This window comes from Pongo abelii, chromosome 3, assembly GCF_028885655.2.
Source record: "Pongo abelii isolate AG06213 chromosome 3, NHGRI_mPonAbe1-v2.0_pri, whole genome shotgun sequence".
NCBI lineage: Eukaryota > Metazoa > Chordata > Mammalia > Primates > Hominidae > Pongo > Pongo abelii.
Genome location: NC_071988.2, coordinates 112194946 through 112218098, shown reverse-complemented (window position 1 = coordinate 112218098; position 23153 = coordinate 112194946). Strand labels below are relative to the sequence as shown.

Sequence of the window (23153 nt, the reverse complement as noted above, 5' to 3'; positions counted from 1 at the left end):
TTCAACTAGGCATTTCCCACCTTGCCTGCCTAGCACAAGCTGCCACCCTCAGCTCCAGCTTGCTGCTTTCCTGTCCCCACGTACAACCTATTGCATGGTCCTGCAGGGCAGCCTTCTTTCCTCTGAGCTGTAAGTAACAAAGAGTTCTGCCTTTTATCTGTCTGAGTGTACATGTATTCTGTCACACCATCAAAAGAATCTTTAAATCTCATAGGACACAGTGCTGACAAGGGCTTGGCTATAGATAGTGGGCACCCTTCTGCCATCCTCCTGGAAGAAAGAAGCTGAGCCATCTCTGGGGCCCTGTACATTTCAGACACAGGGAAAGGACAGTGTGAATAATACTGGGCAGTGCTTGGGAATACATATGCAGTTTTTAGATAAAAAAAGAGAGAGTAAATCCCTTCAGGTTTTATATGATAACAAAGGAGAGTAAAAACTAGAGAGAAAAGACTTTCCTAATACTGGCAGATCCTAAAATATACATAGTACCCTCTTTTATGGGGTGCTGAATTGTGACCATGAAGAAGAATACAAAAATAAGTAATGCTTCAGAAATGTTTCATGGACTTGGGCATCAATATAAAATTTTCAAGAGAAAAAAAGCAGAGATGTCAACATTGTGCTGTGCAGGAATTACAGATAATATGACTCACCTTAAACACTGGTATCAGGGAGTCTGCAAAGTCAAAAACTGAACTGCAAGAAGGCAATGAACATTAGCTGAAGCTACAGATTATAGCTACACAACATAAACCAATACTATATATGGGCATACCTCTGAGATACTGTGAGAAAGGTTCAAGGCAATTGCAATGAAGTAAATATCACAATAAACTGTTTTATTTTGATGAACTTTTGGGTTTCCCAGTGCGTATAAAACTTACATTTAACCTATACTTTAGCCTATTAAGTACTCAATAGCATTACATCTTATAAAAGTGTGTATTTTTTTTTTTTTTTTGAGACAGAGTCTCACTCTGTCGCCCAGGCTGGAGTGCAGTGGCGCGATCTTGGCTCACTGCAAGCTCCACCTCCCAGGTTCAAGCCATTCTCCTGCCTCAGCCTCCCAAGTAGCTAGGTAATCTTTTGTAATTTTAGTAGAGACAGCGTTTTACTGTGTTAGCCAGGATGGTCTTGATCTCCTGACCTCGTGATATGCCCACCTTGGCCTCCCAAAGTGCTGGGATTACAGGCGTGAGCCACCATGCCCAGCTAAAAGTGTGTATCTTTATTTTAAAAAATGTTATTAAAATAATAATCATCTGAGCCTTCAAAGAGTTGTACTCTTTCTGTTGGTGAAGGGTCTTGCCTCAATGTTGATGGCTGCTAACTGATCAGGGTGATGGTTATTGAAGGCTGGGGTGGCTGTGGCAATTTCTTAAAGTAAGAGAATGAAGTCTACCACATTTGTTGACCCTTCTTTTCACAAAAGATTACTCGGCAGCATGCAAAGTTGTTTGATGGCATTTTACCCACTGCTGTGGTTTAGCTGTGTCCCCACCCAAATCTCATCTTGATTTGTAGTTCCCTTAATTCCTACATGTCATGGGAAGGACCCAGTGGGAGGTAGCTGAATCATGGGGACAGTTTCCCCCCATGGTATCCTCATGATAGTAAGTCCTCATGAGATGTCATGGTTTTATAAGGGGTATCCCCCTTCGTTCAACACTCATTCTCTCTCCTGCTGCCCTGTGAAGAAGTGCCTTCTGCCATGCCTGTAAGTTCCCTAAGCCCCCCACAGCAATGCAGAACTGTGAATCAATTAAATCTCTTTTCTTTATAAATTACTCAATCTTGAGTACTTCTTCATAGCAGCATGAGAGCAGACTAATACAGTACATTTGTACGCAGAGAGTGGGGTGCTGCTATAAAGATACCTGAAAATGTGGAAGTGACTTTGGAACTGGCTAACAGGCAGAGGTCAGAACAGTTTGGAGACCTCAGAAGAAGACAGGAAAATGTGGGAAAGTTTGAAATTTCCTAGAGACTTGGAGGGCTCAGGAGACAGGAGGATATGGGAAAGTTTGAGACTTCCTAGAGACTTGTTGAATGACTTTGACCAAAATGCTGATAGTGATATGGACAATGAAGTGCAGGCTGAAGTGGTTCTCAGATGGAGATGAGAAACTTGCTGGGAAGTTCCAGTTTGTAGTAATCTGCCTCACAGCAAAAGAAAACAAATACATAGACCAAGGTAGTAGAGTCAGAGAAAGCATTCCGGGGGGAAAAATTGTATCCAGAATCCCAATGGTCAGAAGGAATTAGTAAAAGATAAAAGAGAGCCAAGTATTTTCTAAGCAAAGGTAGGAACATTAAAATTCCTGGAGGCAAGAGTTTGGGGAACAAGTATTTTAGTATACTAGTGTGGAGAGGTATACCTTGGCAAAGAGAAACAAAAAGAAACCAAATCATAGTCATTTATTCCATAACAATAAATTATGTTTTATTCAGAAGGTTATGGTATATCAATAATAAATTTTAATCATGGAAAATTATAATCATATTTAAATTTATGCAGTTTCCTCTGGGTACAGTATAAAGTACTCCTGCAGTAGTTTGCTGAGGGTAATATAAAGAAAAGGCTGCATAGGACCAATACTAAAGACTATTAAAAGGTTATTAGGAAATAATTAAGATTTAAACTAAGATAGGCTATGGAGGTGAATTTGAAAGCTACTTAGAAGATGGACTCTACAGATATGGGTGGAGTAGAGAGGGGCAAATGAGAAAGGAGAGTCAAGAATAACTTTATGTTCTGGCATGTATACTAGTGGAATGGAAGTACTGCTCACTCCTCTTGAGAGCAAATAAAATTTCAGGTGGAATTTTAAGGTAAAAAATATAATGAGTTCAATTGAAATTTTCCTTATAAAATCCAGCTGAAGAAATATAGTAGGTGTGTTTGTCCATTTTCACGCTGCTGATAAAGACATACTCAAGACTAGGAAGTAAAAGAAGTTTAATGGGCTTACAGTTCCACATGGCTGGGGAGGCCTCATAATCATGGTGCAAGGCAAGAAGGAGCAAGTCATGTCTTACACGAATGGCAGCAGGCAAGAAGAAAGAGCTTGTGCAGGTAAACTCCCCTTTTTAAAACCGTCAGATCTCATGAGACTTATTCACTATCACAAGAACAGCACAGGAAACATGTGCCCCCATGATTCAATTACCTCCCACTGAGTTCTTCCAAAGACACATGGGAAGTGGGAATTATGGGAGTTACAATTCAAGATGAAATTTGGGTAGGGACAGAGCCAAACCATATCAGTAGACATTGGCTATGTGAGTATGAGCTCAAAAGAGAAATATCTGATCAGAAAATGGAGACTTGAGAATCACTAGGATATTCATGTAGTAGAAAATAAATAGTTGAAAAACAAAAAGAAGTGATTGTGAAGAAAAATGAAAACAAACAAAAGAGAAAAAATAAATGATGGTGTCACAATAGCTTTGGGAGCAAACAAATTTAAGAAGGAGAGTGAGATCAATTATGTTAGATATAACAGAGAGGAAATAAAGTAAGTCTGAATAGTTTTCACCAGGCTTATTAAAAAAGTAAGTCACTGTTGATGTTATCAAAGCTGCTCTGGGTGGTGTTTTGGAAGCAGAGTCCAGATTACAGAGAGTTCAGAAATAAACTGAAAGTAAAAAGTAGTGAGCTACCAACTACATAATTATCAGAAGGCAAGCTTCTTTCAATACACTTGTGAACAGAACAGTTGTTAACAAGATTGAGATGGGGTGTGTGTGTGTATGTGTTAGACAGAAAAGCTTAAGCAAGTTTAAACACTGATGAAAATGATCCAGTGATTTAAAAATACCGGGGAAAGAGGAATGCCTGGGGGAGGAAAATCTTTCGGGTGTTAAGAAAGAATGAGATTCAGTACATAACTAGGCAGAGAACTATCTGTAAACCAAGGAAATAAACTAATCTTTTATTGATAGTGAGTCAATGATAAAGGATCTCCTTTCTAATGAACTTTAACTATGTAATTGATTGTTAATGATTGAATTATTTCTTCCCGGCCCCCTGTCCAATTCCTATGTTGAAGTCCTAACTCTTGGTAAGTCAGGATATATAATTTGGAAATAAGGTCTTTGCAGACATAATTAGTTAAAAAGAAAAAATATTGGAGGCAAGTGAGCCTTTTTATAATGACTAGTTTCCTTATTAAAAAGGGGAAATTTGGACACAAAGCACACCCACAGGGAACCACCATGTGAAGATTGGAGTTATGCTATCACAAACCAAGAAACTACGAGATACCAGGCTTGAGGTCCAGAACAGATCCTTCCCTAGCACCTTTAAAGGGTGCTTGGTCCTACCAACACCTTCATCTCAGAATTCTAGCCTCTTGAACTGTGACAATAGATTTCCATTGTCTAAGCCACTCAGTTTGTTTGTAGTACTTTTTTTGACAGCCTTAGGAAATTAATACATAGACACACCCATAATTTTCAATGGCTACACTTTATAGATCATATATAAGTAACTGAGTTGGTATCTGATTTTTCAATAACTGATAAATGAACAAAGAAAAAGAAGAATGAATGTAAAAAAATAGAGTACATAACCCATGATCATTTTCTACCTTAGTCTTTCACCTCAAAGCTCTCCAAGTGCTTATTCTTATTTCTAACATAGGGTAATATTAGAAATTGATGGGCTTATCAGCATTTCTAATATAATCGTAATAGGTTTTTTATTTCTTTAAGTTATAAAAATAAAGTACCCTTATCTGTGCATATTTTAGTCACAACTTGATTCATAAGCAGCTGCCTACTTAAGTCAGTGTATGTAGCAGTAGTTTAATCTTCACACTATACCCATCTAATCATTCAAATAAACTGCAAAACTTACTGTTGTGGACCCTACTTCTTGTAGACAGTTGAGCAGCCACCAACCACATTTAGGAAGTGTCACCACTTTCTAGTCAAAATATCTAGACAATGCCAGTCAAAATGCCGGTCAAAATGTCTAGACAATCTCATCAAGGTCAAGGTCACTTTGACCTCTAATCAGTACATGATGAAGTTCATGGAGACATAAAATTGTTCAAATTCCTTTTCACACATAATCAAGTTGTAAGAGAAGTATCACCTCCAGACATGGGAAAAGATTTGAATAAATACCCTGCTACACATACTCCATCTCCATTCCATCTGTGCCTTATTAATTAAAAGAAAACATCTTTGAAGACTAAAAACTAGAGGCCACATGACAGATACCCAGCATTGTAATGTCTAAATGTTGAAAGCAACCTAAGTAAACAACAATTAAAAAATTGTTATTCAATGATAGTAAATGTATTCACTGAAAATTATGCATTCAGAAAAATGGTCACAAAGTTGTAGTGTTATAATTGAATATACATTGGTTTTCATCCACAGTTCCTGGCTCATAACTCCGTGGCCTTTGCTACATTCTTTTGTTATAATGGGTGCATTAGATCTCAGGGAAAGGCCTCAGGAAACAGAATCTCTCCTTTCTTTCCTGGGGCAGGACTCTAATCTTCCCCTGCTTTTCTTTTTTCTTTTTTTTTTTTGTAGGAATAGTTTCTTTTTTATTTATTTATTTATTTATTTATTATTATTATACTTTAGGTTTTAGGGTACATGTGTGCAATGTGCAGGTTAGTTACATATGTATACATGAGCCATGCTGGTGTGCTGCACCCACTAACTCGTCTTCTAGCATTAGGTATACCTTCCAATGCTATCCCTCCCCCCTCCCCCCACCCCACAACAGTCCCCAGAGTGTGATGATCCCCTTCCTGTGTCCATGTGTTCTCATTGTTCAATTCCCACCTATGAGTGAGAATATGCGGTGTTTGGATTTTGTTCTTGCGATAGTTTACTGAGAATGATGATTTCCAATTTCATCCATGTCCCTACAAAGGACATGAACTCATCATTTTTCATGGCTGCATAGTATTCCATGGTGTATATGTGCCACATTTTCTTAATCTAATTGTGTTAAGTCCTTCCCCCGAGAGGGTCCCACCTCATATCCTGGAGGAAGGAATGCTTCCATAAAAATCCAAGAGAACTAAGTTCGAAGAGCTTTAGGATATCTGAATGGAGGTGTAGAGTTCCTAGAAGGAGGTGTGTCCAGGTGGGCAAGGAAGCTCTGTGTCCCTTCCCCCATACATCACCCTATGGTCACTTCATCTGTATCTTCTGGAATATTCTTTATAATAAACTGGTAAATTAAGTTAGTGATTCCCTGAGTTCTGTGAGCCACTCCAGAAAGTTAATCCAACACAAAAAGGGGGTCACAGAAACCTCAGCTTGAAGCTGGTCACTCAGATGTTCAGAGGGCCAGACTTGCAACTGATGTCTGAAGAGGACTCTTGGGGAATGAGCCCCCAACCTGTTGGATCTGACAGTATCTTCAGGAAGATAGCATCAGAATTGCATTGGAGGACACCCAGCTGGTGTCTGCTGCTCAGTGTGGGGAACCCCCCAACCATACAGACACATTTGGTCACAGATGTCTTCATTGTTGATTGCTGTAGTATGAGAGTAGAGGAAAAACAGAGAGATTTTCTATACACAAAAGTCCGTGTGGTAAATGGAAATGGAATTTTAAATGAAATTTTTTATGTTTGTAAATGGAATTTTTGTTTGTAAATGGAATTTTTTATGTTTGTAAATGGAATTTTAAATGAAAAACCTGAAAATATGCAAAATTATGACAATTATTTTACTAGAGTTTTAGATTTATGTGTGATTTAATTTTTTTAATTTCTAAACTTTGAGTAAAATGATTACAATATTAAAGGCTCTATGTACTAGAAAAAATACATTATCTGGGAAATAAAATATTTATTAAGAGATATTTAGCAATCATATAACCTATTGGAACCATGTTATAGTTTCTGAGTAATACTGTGTTCCAAAGAAAATATTCAGACCAAAAAAGAAAATTCACAACAACTGAAGATCTTCATTTGTATATCTTGAACATCATTATTAGAACACAGAGTTCACTACGGTAGTTTTTAATATTGCCCTTTTCTCCTCTATCAGTTTCCCTGAATCACTTCAGTTGCTCTTCCACATGCCCTACAGAACATTGCTTAGGAGCCATCGTCTTTCTATCTGCCCAGCTTTCCTTTTGATTTTGCATTATGAAAGCCCTTGAGAAAGTATCTGACAAAAAAGAATCCCCCTCAGCCCCATTCAGACTGTGGCTACGGAGTAAAAGAATTGAAGTCGACCAGGCCAGAAATTTGTTTTAGAGAATAGGGAGAAGGTAAAAGTTGGAAACAATTTTACATAAGTACCTCTCAGCTCCACAAAATGCAAACTATATGAGTATTTGCTACATAACAAATGTTGATGAAAAAGACTAAATAACAAGCAATTGCAGAAAAAAATGGCATTTGTTAATCCTTTGGATATTAATAACACTTTACAAGTAGAAAAGCAATACACATTTTGTTCATTAAGTTAAAAAATACAGCCGCAGTTCAAAAAGATGTCACTGTAAATCTACTAAAATGTTAACATTGTAAAAAAAATTTGACAACTTGTGAAAACATACAAATTAAACATATAGTTTTAAATGGCATTGGATTGAGATTTATTTAGAAACTAACATTTCATAAAGATAAATGGTACCTTATTTCTGTCAATAATTGTCAAGTTATTTTGCTGGAACATGGAAACTGTGTTTTTCAGAACTTGTCACATTGAGATATTTGCACTTTAATGGTATTATATTATCTTGAAAGTAATAGACTTTTCTATTGACTTTGATTATCAATGTAAATATGATTCCTGTTCTTCCATTGCCACTTGAACTTTATCCAGCTGCACAACATCTAGCATCTTAAAAAGAGAGCTAGTCAAGTCACAGGATTATAACATAATAACAAGAAAACTATATACAGTTGACCCTTAATGTACAGGTTTGGGCTGGGCGTGGTAGCTCATGCCTGTAATTTGGGAGGCTAAGGAGGGTGGATTGCTTGAGCCCAGGAGTTCCAGACCAGCCTGGACAACATAGTGAAACCCCATCTCCATAAAAAAATACAAAAATTATCTGGGCATGGTGGTACATGCCTGCACTCCCAGATACTTGGGAGGCTGAGGTGGGAGGATCCCTTGAGCCCTGGAGGCAGAGGTTGCAGTGAGCTGAGATCATGCCACTGCACTCCAGCTTGAGAGAGTGAGACTCCATCTCAAAAATAATAATACACAGATTTGAACTGTGTGGATCCACTTATAAGTGAATATTCTCCTGCCTCTTCCACCCCTGAGAAAGCAAGAACAACCCTTCATCTTCCTGTTCCTCCTCAGCCCACTCAATGTGACGAGGATGAAGATAAAGATGTTTATGATAATCTAGTTCCACTTAATGAATAATATATGTTTTCTCTTTCTTATGATTTCCTTAAAAACATTTTCTTTTCTCTAGCTTACTTTAAGAATACAGTATATAATATATAAACAAAATACATGTTAATCAACAGTGTTTATGGTATCAGTAAGACTTCTAGTCAACAGTAGACTGTTAGTAGTTAAGGTTGAGGGGGATCAAAAGTTATACATGGATTTTCAACTGCATGGGGGTTGGTGCCTCTATCTCCCTTGTTGTTCAAGGGTCAAATGTAGTGAAATATATGGGTACTGAGGTATATGCATAACAAACTAGATAGGTAGTTTTCAGTAGGGTGTGGAAGTAGACTTTTTCTAAATCATCTGGGAAGCATTTCAAAGATTTATAGTCCCCTCCCACTCCTTCTCATTCCACAGCTCCAGGCTTATCAAAACCAACTAGAGATGTGAATTAGAACACATCATTTTCATCCTTGTAACCTCACTTTTGGAACACACTGTTATTGAAAATCAGTTGAATAAAGGAATGATTACCAAAATATATAAAATCAGCATATGCATTTATGATAACTGGTATGCTGTTTATTATTATAATCACAGTGTGCTATAAATTGTCTTCATATAGAGAACACTTTCCATTATCCAGGATGATGGGGAAAAGACAGGTTTTTCAAGAATTATTCAGCTAGTCATGTGCATATGAAATGAGGAACAGTATGGGCAAGGTTGAGCACTTCTTCACTCAGAATGCTACTATATGAGGAAAGTCCTCTAATTTGGAGTAACTTTTAGCTTATTTACTCTCTCCTATTTATCTCAGTCTTTAAACTGGCTTAATATTTTACCTTTCAAGAAATAAATGTAATGACAACAAATAGCAACAAAAATTCTGTGATTCTGACTACTATTCCTGACTCTCATTCTTGTATTAATGAGTTTTCTTTTTTTTTCTAAGTTGCAGCGTGTGCTTTCCAGCTCTCTCAGCTATAATTCACTTATTATACTGGAGTCCTGTTGATATGGTGTTAAAAAGTTGGGGAGGGAAAACATTCTATAATCTTGCAATTACAGCTGGTCTTAAGTGGGCCTGTATCCCTGGGCTGTGTCCTTCACAAGTCTTTCTTAGTGTATTAAATTGGCACATATTATAAAATTAACCATCACAGTTTTATTTCTTCTATGTAATGTGGACAGAGAGGTTAGAGAGGCCTGGAATTGAGTAAGAACTCTTTCTCCTTGGTGAGATAAATATTTGACTGGTAAAGTTTTTTCTCCTTGGAAGAGGCTTATGTATAGAGAATTCTCTAGGCATATTTCAGATGGTTACTTTTCCCCATCCCTGACAAAGACAAAGGGTGCTTTTTCTTAGTTCCTTACCGTGAGAACCTGATGGGATCCCTAGAGGTGAGAGTCATGAAAGTGTGCAGGATTCCCTAAGAATGTGATCCTCAGGAGTTTCTTACTCTCAAGCTAGTCCACACTCAGCGTTCAGTCAGATCTTCATTGGAATTACCATTTAAGTGTCCCTACCAGTTTATGGTTTCAGTGACTTCTGCTGCAGTTAAACGGATCTTAGCTGCTTTTCTCTATAATCGCCTGCCTTTCTAGATTTGGGAGTAGCAGTTAGTTTTATGTCCTAATTTATCTGATGAGCCCAAGAAATATTGTTAACTTTCAGTTTGTTCAACTTTTTCTTATTTTAAGGAATAAATAAGCTTGGAAGGAGTAATGCCTTCCAAGCTTTTTAGCTTTTAGAGAAGAAACCAGAAATCCCCCAGCTTGGCCAATATGGTGAAACCCCATCTCTACTAAAAATAGAAAAATTAGCCAGGCATGGTGGCCTATGCCCGTAATCCTAGCTACTCGGGAGGCTGAGGCAGGAGAATTGCTTGAACCCAGGAGGCAGAGGTTACAGTGTTGCAGTGAGCCGAAATTGCACCACTGCACTCCAGCTTGCACGGCAGAGCGAGACTCCGTCTCAAAACGCACTTCGGGAGGCCGAGGAGGGGGGATCACAAGGTCAGGAGATTGAGACCATCCTGGCTAACACGGTGAAACCCCGTCTCTACTAAAAACAGAAAAATTAGCCGGGTATGATGGCTGGCGCCTGTAGTCCCAGCTACTCGGAAGGCTGAGGCAGGAGAATGGCGTGAACCCGGGAGGTGGAGCTTGCAGTGAGCCGAGATTGCGCCATTGCACTCCAGCCTGGGCGACAGAGCGAGACTCTGCCTCAAAAAAAAAAAAAAAAAGAAATCCCTGTCCTTGACTTCTCACCTTCTCCCAACATTCCATATCCAGCTGACAAACAATCCCCTTTTTCACCGAAAATTATTTTAATTCATTCATTTCCTTCAATTCCCATTGCCACTGCCTTTATATCTGGTTAGAAATATTCATTACTGCTTTCCCTGCCTTTGTTTCAACACCCACTAAAAAAGCCTTAATAGAGTTTTTTTATATATATCTTCACTTCCCTATTAACGATAAGATCTGAGGATAGAAGTCATATTTTGTCATTGTACATCTCAAATCATCTAGTCCAATAACTTTCACAGAGAAGGAGTTCAATAAATATTAATTGAATGAATGAATGAATGTGTGAGTGATCTACTGTCTTCTAATTAGGCTGAAATTTGAAGTTAAAATTGATTTTTATTTCCTTAGATTAGTCTACAAATTCCTTAAGGAAAAATAGTTTTTGCCCACAAATATATTCCATCTATGACCCAAGAAGACGCCTCCTGGTGGTATTCTAATTAACTATTTAGTGAAGGCCGACCAGGAAATATGCAATATAATCAAGACTGGATTTTTTTCTTATCCTGGACAATTAATCCTTGGATACTCAAGAAAGTGTTTATCAGGAAATAATTTTACTGCCTTTCACAGTACTAAATCTATTTAGGAAAATACTTCATAATAGAAATGTTCTTCATTTTATTTTTGTTCCTATATCTGGCATTTAATACACTGCGTTCATATTCAACAGTCTTTTCAATACGATTTTATCTTTTTTGTAAGGCACATCACAATCATTATTACTATCTTTCATAAATAAACTGAAATAGAAATACAAATAGAAAAGATAAGTGACTTGCTCAAGGCAAACATAAAAGTTATCAAAAAAGCCAAAATAAAAGATAATATTTCAGTAACGAAAGACAGGATTTCATACTTGCAAACAATGGCTATATAAAACTGGGAAAATTGCAGAAATTTTTATTGTCCCTAATATCTAAAGCCAAGATTGCTTAATACATGTAAAGCTACTTTCAAGAGAACACAGAAAAAAAGTATTAAAAACACCTTATTGTTTTTAATCTTACAAGGAAAGTCACAATAATTTAACTCATTTATGTATTTCATATTTTATCAAAAAAAGTTTTTCAAGTTTAACATCTAATCAAATAAGAAAAGATTACACACTCAGTTCCATGGGCTTTATGTCCATCATTTCATTAAATTAGATTTTAAAGAAATGCCATGAATTAGGTTAGTATTACAGAGATTTTATGGGACAGGGGCTCAAAGCCCCAGTAACCAGGATTCCACAGATACAGTACAAAAGAGGTTTGCACATTCATATGTGATGAATCACTATTTTTTGAGCTCAGCACAGTGTCTGTTTCTGTAGAGAATAAAAGTGTTATGGGGCATACTCTTTCTATTCCAGATTCTGAGTGATATAGTTTGGAAATTTGTCTCTGCTCAAATCTCATGTCGAATTGTGATCCCCAGTGCTGGAGGTGGGGCTTGGTGGGAGGTGTTTGGATCATGAGGGTGGATCCCTCATGGCTTGGTGCTGTCTTCCTGATAGTGAGTTCTTGTGAGAGCTGGTAATTTAAAATTGTGTGGCACCTCCCAGCCACCCTTCCTTGTTCTTGTTCCTGTTCTCACCATGCAGTGTGCCTGCTTCCCTTTGCCTTCCGCCATGATTGGAAGCTTCCTGAGGCCTCCCCAGAAGCACATGCTACTGTGATTCCTGTACAGTCTGCAGAACTGTGTGCCAATTATACCCTTTTTCTTATAAATCACCTAGTCTCAGGTATTTCTTTATAGCCATGCAAGAACAGCCTAGTGCACTGAGAGTTTATGGTCTCTAAAAGATCACATATATATAGAAATATTGATACTTTAGTCAATTTAGTTTACCTTTACAAACCATGTTAATAAAATAAAAAGGGAGTATTCTTGGAGCAAAGAGGCCTCCTGACCATTTGTCTTGCTTACAGAGCCTCCCCAGTTCATTATTATTTTAAGAGAATCATTTGAATGAATATAATGATATAGAAAAGCCTACTGTCCTTTGCCTATTTCTTTTCCTTTCAGACTAGAAAACTGGATGGAAAAAGTCTTTACTTTTTCCTTTCATCTTCAACTTTTGAATAAGTCATGGTGGATCATCTAGGCCTCCTGAACCCCAATCTTCAATTGATGTTAGTCAGGTTTTCAGAATTCCCTAGGGTATGTGGTCTGTAAAAACAATAAAAATAAATAACAGTCCTTATACTTCTACCAACTCAGCATTTTGCTTGAATTATTTTGGGAATCATCAATGAAACTTAAATGTTCTTAGAGATAATTTAGATGGGAAACATAAAAGGACACCGATGTTTAGACTTATCTTTTTAGGATTCTGGTCTGTCTCCTTTTGGAAAACGAGAAAATACAAGTTAAAGATCAAACTTGTCCACACTGAGAAGTAAATAAGCTAGGCTTCCCTACTCCAACAGATGATTACCCTAACTGCCTAAGAGGAACTCAGGGAGGGTCAAGTCCTGAGGGCATCTATATCAGTGAGGGTTCTTTTGACAGTAAATAAAAAGATACCTACTTATAAGTGGCTGAAATAGAACCTATATGTATTATCTTATATAACAAGATGACTAGAGGTAGGTGGTTCCAGGCTCGGTTAATTCAGCAGCACAAGAATTATTTAAAGAATAATTTAAATCATCAAAGGCCCACATATCATATATTTTATTTTCACCTATCTGCAAAGGATTGGCATTGGTTTTCAGATTTGATTCTTCAGAGTTGTTGGAAGGCAAATACAGATCCAAAAAGCATGTTCTCAGTCAACTGTATTTAATAGGGGGAAAGACATTTTCTCCTCACAAGTATCCTTTTCATCCAGTTTTTTCCTCTGGTCCATTGGCCAGGATTGGGTCACATGTCTAAGCCGTAGCTTCAAAAAAATATCAGGTATTTTCAGCTCGTGGGCTCAGTGTCAGGGAAGAATGTCTGTGTGGGGAGGGGATCACCAAGGTGACTGCTATAGAATCTGAAATTGTAAGGATACATACATAACCTGTGAGGAAAGCCTGGTGTCAGCTTGAACTTATAACACCCATTACTTTAACTTTTATTCAGTAAAGCATTTAGGAATAAGTAAATGTTAAATGCTAACCATTGGGAAAAGAAAGAGCTGAGAATGCAGCAGCACATAAAATGGTGCTAGGGACAGATTCAAATTGCACAAGATGCAGATTTTTTCTGTTTTTAAAGTATGATGAGTGTTATATAAGATAATTATTAGATTCCAGGAAAACCTAGCCCAGTCTTTTTTGAAGAAGTAATGTATACCTTGAAATCAGAAGCATGAGAAAGATTTTACCACAGAAAAAGAGGAAGAAAACACCTGAATGTGTAAAAGAGAACACAGAAATTTCAAAGAAATAAAAGACATTTAGTATAGATGAAATATCAAAGCACAACTGGATTGAATGGCACTTGAAATACTGGAAAATAAGTCATCTCATTTGTGCTTCTTAGAGTTTATCTTAAGAATACAGAGAATGAATGAAGCTGTAAAGGGTTTTTAACAGGGATATGACATAACATTTGCATAAATCTGAAAGGAAGATCCATTAAGGGAAATAAGACGAGTAGTTAAGGTTGGAAGAGAGGAAGTGAGAATACCAACTAGGATTAGAAGAAGGAGATAAAGTATATTTAACTAGGATGATAGTAGTGGCCCTGAATCATAGATTTGGTCTTAAGTACTCTGGGAAAATGCTCAAATACTGTCTGAAGTAATTTTTACCAAGTTATCAACACATCTGGCTTTGAAATACATCATAGTAAATTAATTCAATATGGTTTAATGTTAAAGTTAATAAAGAGTTGTTTTTTTTTAAGTCAACCAACAATCTCTATCCCTTATCTCTAAGGAATTGGGAATCTTGAGGGATGCAGGATGCCTTCTAGTTTAAACATGGTATCCCACATGTAGTTCATTTGCTTCACTGCAAAAAAATCTTCGCTCCGCAAGCACATGGCAAGATGTAGAAAAAAATGTGTAATCTCTGAAGTGTTGGTTTGCAGAATGATAGATTTAAAAAAAATATATATGTTAGTGTATGGGTTTCTTTTTGTGTTTTTATTTTTAAGAAATGCATTCCCAATAAGATACTGCCATTTAATGGAAAACTTATTTACAATAAATTTTGCTTCTTAGATATTTTCACAGCAAGGCTTACTTGCAGTCATCCAATAAGAGATACATCTATCCATGCACTCATGCACATTCTATTTTCAAATTAATCTTCTCCAATATATTTTTTGAATGCTTGAATTGCCTTTCTTTCTATTTAGGGAGTTGTGAATACAAGGATAGAGTTTAAATCTTCTTCCTATCATAGTCTTCCATTTGCCACTGATGTGTAAAATACAGACTCAACAACTTAGCTTTGTTAGTCCTAAATTTTCTACTACTTGCAACCATAGCTTTAAGCAGCACAGTGTTCAAGATAATATAATTTGAGTTATTTGGTTACAGGCAAAAATAGTGGTTATGTATTTGAGAGAACTCCAGGAAAATAGTCTAGGAAATGTATTCAGCCTTGAGTCTTTTATTTCCCCAGATATTAAACCAAATGAATAAGAAAACATTTTTTTCTAAAAGGAACACTATGACAAACAAGATCACCTAATATTTATTTGGTTTTAACTGTATGCCAAGCACTTTGAACATATTATCAAATTTAGCCCTTAAAATTGCCCTGAGTTAGGAACTTGTATTTTGTGATTAAGCATTGAGAAATTAATGCTTTAGATGTGTAAACATGGTACCAAATCTCCCAGAACTCTTCAGCAATAGTTCGTCTGTTTGGATTTAATTTCTAGCTATTTCAATATGATGTTATATTGCCTCATAACACATGTACAATACGCTGAGAATTCTTGGTGGTTTTAAACACACTTTAATGTGTTTAAAGTAGTTAATACAACAATCCTGCTGGCTATATACAATAGATATTAATATCTATATTGTACAGATAATAAAACTGAAACTGAGAAAGTTAAATACATTTTTCAAAGTCACACAGTTAAGTATATAGATGGAGATAAGTGATGGCATATTCATTTGAACCTGACATTCTGACATGAAAGCACAGTTTTCAAATTATCCATGATTAGTAACAGATGATCAGAAGAAAACTAAGTCAAGGAGGAAAATAGGAAGTACTAAGTGTGAGGTCTTAAAGTCCAATAAGATATGCTTAGAGGCTTTTTTTTTTTTTTTTTTTTTTTTGAGATGCCTCGGTCCCCCCGAGTAGCTGGGATTACAGGCGCCCACCACTACGCCTGGCTGATTTTTGTATTTTTAGTAGAGATGGGGTTTCACCATGTTGGCTGGGCTGGTCTCGAACTCCTGACCCTCAGGTGATCCGCCCGCCTTGGCCTCCCAAAGTGCTGGAATTACAGGCATGAGCCACCGCACCCGGCACTTAGAGGCATTTTTAAGTTGTCTGTTTTATAGCACAGATTCATTGATTAATTAATCATTCATACGAATTTCAACAAATACCTTCTGAGTGCCTATCTTGTGCCAGATACTACGGATATAATGTTGAAATATATAAGCTTATGGTTGAGAATGGAGAGGATGAAGTTAACTAAGGATTACTGGGGATGGTGAGAGAGGAAACAATAAGAGAGAGAAATGCATAGAGTATCGGGTACTTACAGAATTTTCAAAACTTTGTCATTTACCAGCTGTTTGACCTTTCTCAAATTGCTCAAATCTCTTGGCACTTCAGTTTCCTCATTTGTAAAATGGAGAAAATATTAGTGCTTATTTAATGAGGTTGCTGTAAACATTAACCTATACGGTGAACACTAACCTATATGGTGAACACTAACATGTGTTAATACATGTAAAGAATTTAGGAGTGCCTGACTTCCAAGCATTTAACAAACATTAGTTGTTAAGCATTAAACAAATGTTGGATATTATGATGATAAGTCATGTTTCCTATTAACATTAAAGTCTATTATCAAAGTTTATTCAATAGATAGCTAGCTTATAATAGGTGGCATTAATTAAGTCTACTAATTGGAGCAAGACTTTTTTCAAATAAGGATTTGTGTTCAAAACAAGGTCAGTTTGAGCTGTGAACATTTTCTTAAGACTTTTGTGTAATTTTCTGCTATCTTTGAGATAACTTTCAAGAAATTTTCTTCTTTTAACCAAAGACTTAAATTCAAAATTCTTCTGTTCAGCAACACATCTCCCTTGTCTTTTAGTAACTATGCGGTTATCTACCCGCTTTGTCAAAACAAAAAGTAAGATTTGCCAGTGTATTACAGACTTACAGCACAAAACTTACCTCCTTGATTTCAGGAGAATTGAATTGGAATTTAAAAGAGAAATTGCATTACCTCATACAGTACAATTGTTTTACTGTTGTATCCAAGAACTACTGAAAACTTAAAATTTACTATCTGGTACTTGCCATATTTGGGGATACACTGCTCTAGCCTAACCCCCTCATTTTATAAAGAAAGATGCATTACACGCTGTGTAAGCTGCTGTCTCAAGGCCACACAACTAGATGATGGAAAAGCCTTTGCCAAAGTCAGGCCCCCTAATTGTTCATAGCACAGAACCAACTCTCCTTCACACACATGGCAACTAGGTAGCTGATTCTAGATTGAGAGACATTTTCCTCAGTGATAGGCTTAGGAAAACCTCTACCTACCAAAGTGGTCAGATTTTTAAATATCTGTTTTACAAAAGAAAATCCTCTGCGCCAAATATCTAATCTCTTACTCCATAAGGAATATGAAATATTAGCTAAAAATTTATAAATGTGGATAACAATTTTGAACATGATCATTCCATAAGTGAAAAATGTACCTTCCTATTTATGATTAACCCATTATCATTATTCTGCATTAATTGTGAAATCTACATATTTATAAGTCACTTCTAAGGAAAGAAGTCCATACATGTGGCACAGTAGTAATCAGCTTCAGAACAGAAACTGCTGCATTTAAAAAACATCAACTTACAATGAAGATAAAACAAAATTCCCCTTGAAGTGATCTTTTTTTACTATTCACATTTGTAGTTCAAAAATCGTCTCTCCGTGTTTTACATTGTACAACCTTATCTCTTTTACTGTAAAACTGTTTCTAGAACAATACGTCTATATTGCCAAACTATCTGTAACTGAATGGAATAATAATTTGTTACATTGTTTGATCAGGCACCTCACAAAGCTGGAGAAGAGTTAACAAAAGAATAATTATTATTATGTTTTGACATTTTAAGAAGATATTCCAGCCCTCTGTGGAGAGAAAACAGGCTATGCTTTTATCACTTGATCTCAAGTACTCAATTCATGATTCTCATATGATCTATATAGGAGGATATGTGAGAGAGTTAATTCAATTGTAATCTTTGAGGTGGTGAAGAGTCATTATGTTACAATAAATCTTTTTTTCCTTTGTTAAATCAATTATAGGAGAACTCAAATAGAAAAGGATCTTGTCAATAAATAATCTGAGCAGAGTTTAGACGCTACACATTTCATTTACAACATTGATTAGCAATTTGTAACTTTTTAACTTAAATCCTTAAGTCTGATTTCATGATAGCTGTCCATTTTTAAGGCTGAGGATTGTACTCTTACCTATAGGTCCTATTAGTGGACTTTTTGGAATAAGAATGGATGAGATTAATGAGCTTATTATAATTCATTAGGAAGTGTTGTGTGGATGACTGCCTACTTTAATTAGTTTTATTACTGTAGGAAATTGTTTTATATGCCAGGCTCATCACCAAGCATGCCTGGAAAACATTAGAGCAGTAATCAGACTTGATATTACGTACCTTTCATTAGACAGTATGGCTAACGGCACTTAATAATGAATAAGGAAGGTATTAAAAAGATGGACATGACACAATCTAGCAAAAAGCCATTTATCAGATCAATTCTTAGTGAAGAAGGTGCAAAGTACAGTACTTTAAAATACTGTTGTGGCATACAGGTGCTAGACTCATAATTATGGCAAACAGTTTAAATATGTCAGGTTTATTCAATAAATCTCAATGCAAATTTTCTATGACTCATTATATTATCATGAAAATGTTAGTAACTAACTCTTCTAATAAAGTAAGGCTTCAAATAGCATTTCTTAACCATCACTATCCCCAAAGAATAATACACCTACAGATAACTTTGAGCAAACAGAAAAATCAAGTCACAAGCCTAGGGAAGCAAATCTAAACATAAACTATATTTCAGATTAGAGGTAAATGAAGAAAAATAGAAATCAATTTCACAGGAATTTACCATGCTGTTTTGTTAAACTCTGATTAATACAAAAAATATTTTTAATGCTCCTAATATTATTTTTTTAACCTGAGGTCAAAATGTAACCTTATAGTCATTTTGTAATTAAGATTCTGGCCTTAAATAAGTACTGAGAGTTCAATCTCATAGACTAACTAGAAATTAAATAAAAATGATGTGCCCTTATATCTCACTCCCAAGGCACTTATAGTATTTATAACTTACGAACTTTTATTTTGTCGTATCTTATGTAGTGTTTAGGCAGCACAATTCTCATTTAATTGATCAAAAAATGAATGTCATTGCATTTTTATATCTATTGACAGCAGGCTGAAGTTTCTGAATACCCGATCTAACCTCTACTTTTATGAGTATGTTCCTTCAATATTTAAAGTTCTTCTAAATATGTGAGCTATTACCTCAAGACATTCTAATTTCTCTTCTGCTATTACAGAAAAAAATGTTACTGTAATTTTGGATGGGAATTGCAGTTTCTGGGCTCTCCCATATTGTATTTTGTTTTTACTAGAAATATTCTAATTACAAAGCATTACAGTTCAATAAACTATCATTAAGCCACTAGTGCAGAAAATACCAACACCTGGTTTTCCATTCAATATAGATGTAATTTAGGGTGGATAAAGTCTAATCTTAAAAAATATTAGAGATGAGGTGGGAAGGTATTTGAACGTAGCTTTTTATTCCTGAGTAGTCTTATTAAACAAAATAATCACAAACCTAACCATCATCACTAACAATAATAGCTAACACAAAGCACCTCAGTTCCAAACCCCATCAAGTATTTTTAGTGTCCTAATGGAAGTTGCTTGCCTAAGGTTCCCTAGTAGTCTTCAAAGTTACATTGTAAAATTCTGATGTATCGATTCATCTTTCAAGGCTGCCATGCAAAAAGCATTATAAAGTCAAACAATAGAGATGATGTGAATTAAAATAAGGGCAAACAGTAGTATTACAAATGTCTGCCCATTCTATATTCATTTTTGAGACAGAGTTTCGCCCTTGTTGCCCAGGCTGGAGTGCAAAGGCGTGATCTCGGCTCACCGCAACCTCCGCCTCCCGGGTTCAAGCAATTCTCCTGCCTCAGCCCCCTGAGTAGCTTGGATTACAGGCATGCACCACCATGCCTAGGGCTAATTTTGTATTTTTAGTAGACACGGGGTTTCTCCACGTTGGTCAGGCTGGTCTCGAACTCCCGACCTCAGGTGATCCGCCCGACTTGGCCTCCCAAAGTGCTAGGATTACAGGCGAAAGCCACTGTGCCTGGCCTCTACATTCATTTTTAAACATTAGTCTTTACTCTTTTTGGAATATGTTTCATTTTGTGTGCAACACAGATTATTCATTAGAGTAAAATAGGATATGAAAACTTAGGAGGAAAAACAATATTTTTTCCTTCTGAGACATAAAAGGAAAGAATTGTCACAAGAAAAGACACATAACAGATAACATCATTTTTTGACACAATAAGAAAAGCCTATTTTTCTTTAAGAGGAAATCAATTTTAACAGACAAGTCACAGTAATTCTGCCAGGATGTACTTCAGATTAGAGAATGATTTGAGGCTTCATTTTATCTGCTACACCAGAACTCAAATGTTTGAATTCTACAATAACTTAAGCCCATGCATAGAAACATTTCCAAGTATGAAAGGAGTCTGGTGATTGATTGATATATTATGAGAAACTTATAATTCCTTGTCAGTTTTTCGAAAGACACTGAAATATTTGCATTTTGTTCCAGTAGTGACTGTAAGTTATACCTGACATTTTCTGTGAGAAATTGTATCTGTTAGAATATATGAACAGTAATCAATAAATAATGAATATATATTTATTACGTCTTTCACTCATCACCTCTCAAAAACCGGTCTAAATTTTTATAATATATAGTAATTAACCTGAAGTTTGTCATATATTTTCTCTCAGACTTTTATGACATGATTGTCATAATATATTGATTCAAACACAAAACTCTAATCATATAATCCCTATCTCAGTAAAACATTATCTTTGAATAACAATATGATAGGAACTTCTCTAAGAAATAAGGGAGTGTGTTTATAATTTGATATTTTATGTATAACATATGCTTTCTGAAAAATCATTTCCTTTTTTATTGAATAACACAAATGTTAGTAGCTTTCTTGCCTTAGATCAAATTTTCTCAGGGTGAAAAGTCACTATAGAACTAATGCTGGTTATATGAGGAGAATTGTATAATTTCTTGTTTTAGTCTGACAGCAGCTGGGATTTAAACAAAGATCAAAACTTGAGTATCCATATACGCAAAATTTATACTGGCTATATGTTTTAGCTACTACCAAGTGCCAGTGGTAATGACACCTAAGAATTACTGCATGAAACAAATTTAAGTCAAAATATTGTACAAATAGTAACAGGAAACCAGAGGATACACCACACAAAGCTGTGTTTAAGAAGAAAAACAAGTATTATCCTCTGAGGTTCAAAAAGAAAGCCAATTTCCCATGCCAATATCGAGATCTATGAAATAGCTTCAAAACTGAAAATTTCCTAATTAAACCGCCTCATGCATTATGGCTCAATATGAAATATTTTTAAGTTGTTTGTAATAAAAATAGTATCTCACTTTTTACAAAAATATGCATTTTTTTCTTTTCTTTTCTTTTTTTTTTTTTTAGTGCCCGGCATTTTCTAAATAAAAACATTTTATTTGGTAAAAGGGTTTTAACATTATACCTTTCTAGCTAAAAGAAAAGAAATAGTGGGATGTACAAATAGTACATATTTGTATCTACCAATTCAAGTATAAATCTATAAGGTGATATAAATGGGTCAACACATTTTAAGAACATCTATTTCTGAATTTTAAAAAGTGGTCCCTCAATAATATTGTCTAAAAAAAGATAGAAAAATAACACATTATATATAACAATTAATGAAAAACATATATTCTGTCTTTAAACATTTAGCTAATAAATTCAATAAATCAAACTAACAATCTTAGAATAATATATTTTATAAGCAAAATATCATTAGAAATGAAAAATAATATTTCACATTTTATTTCAAATGAAGGGATATTTCATTATAAAGATAAAAGCCACAGAAGGTTAATTATGATAATTTATGTAAATATTAGCAGAGTATAGGCACTTTAAAATCATAGCTATATAAAAGGTTGAATAGCCAACAATGCATTAAATTCCATAGCTATATTTATGATAGCAAAGCAATCCCATCCAAACAGATATTCTGTACTTGGAGGATAATCATGAGTTCCTGAATGTTTAAAAAACAACTTATCTCTAGTAATTTTTTTCTTGTGATACAAATTAAAAATCACAGCTGTTTTTTCTTCCAACTTAGGTGATAGATTTCCTTTGCATTATTGTTAAAATGACTTGCTCTATTCAGACTTAGTAAACTATTGAGCAAGAAATTTTATTTGGCTCCTATAATTTTTACTATATAAGTAACTCAATTATTTTAGTTATTTGCATGTGGTTGTGCTTTTGTGTGTACATGTGTGAGACAGAAAACAAAATCTCATGAAAGACAAAGAAATAATGAAGCATTGTAGTGAGAGAGAGTGCTAGTGAAAGAGATTTGGCATTAAAAAAGTCAGTAGAGGGAAATAGAATGACAGAAAGAAAAACGAATACAATGATGGCATAATACATGGTAACCACTGAATACACCAAAGGATAGCAAGGAAATAATAGTTAACATAAGAAATGTTACTTGCTCTGGGATTTTTCCCCCTAACATTTGAACACAATATTAAGATACTTAAAATCTTGTTCAATAACTCATTCTTTTATATATGTTATTATTGAAATATTGACTTCAATGACCCATGTCCCAGTCTCAAAATGTTAATATTTATATGCCCTAATTTTCCTCATTTAATTACAGTTTAACCTCTCATTTGCATGTATTTGGTAGCAAACATTTATTGAGTGCTGTATTAGTTATCTATGGCTGCATAGCACATTAAATGGAGCAAGTATTTATCATCTCACACAGTTTCTGCGAGTCAGGAGTTTGGGTACGGCTTAGCTGGGTCTTGAAACTAAAGGTCTCTTCTGGTTGTAATCATACTATATGCCAGGGCTATGGTCTTCTCAGCTACAGATCCACTGGAGCTGATGGATCATTTTCTAAATTCACTCATGAAGGTCTTACTGTTGGGTTCCTCATGACACGGAAGCACTCC

The 23153-nt window shown here is 35.5% G+C and overlaps 1 protein-coding gene across 20 annotated transcripts in view; it reads right to left on the bottom strand.

Annotated features, from left to right (window-relative positions):
* CCSER1 (coiled-coil serine rich protein 1) overlaps positions 1 to 23153 on the bottom strand; it is a 1462495-nt gene that overhangs the window by 812575 nt on the left and 626767 nt on the right. Inside the window, exon 8 of one of the 20 annotated variants that reach the window (XR_008524640.2) lies at positions 12709 to 12822. The exons of the other annotated variants lie outside the window; for them this stretch is intronic. The gene's annotated coding sequence lies outside the window, so the exon portion shown is untranslated. The remainder of the gene's footprint in view (positions 1 to 12708; positions 12823 to 23153) is intronic. 20 annotated transcript variants of the gene reach the window in all.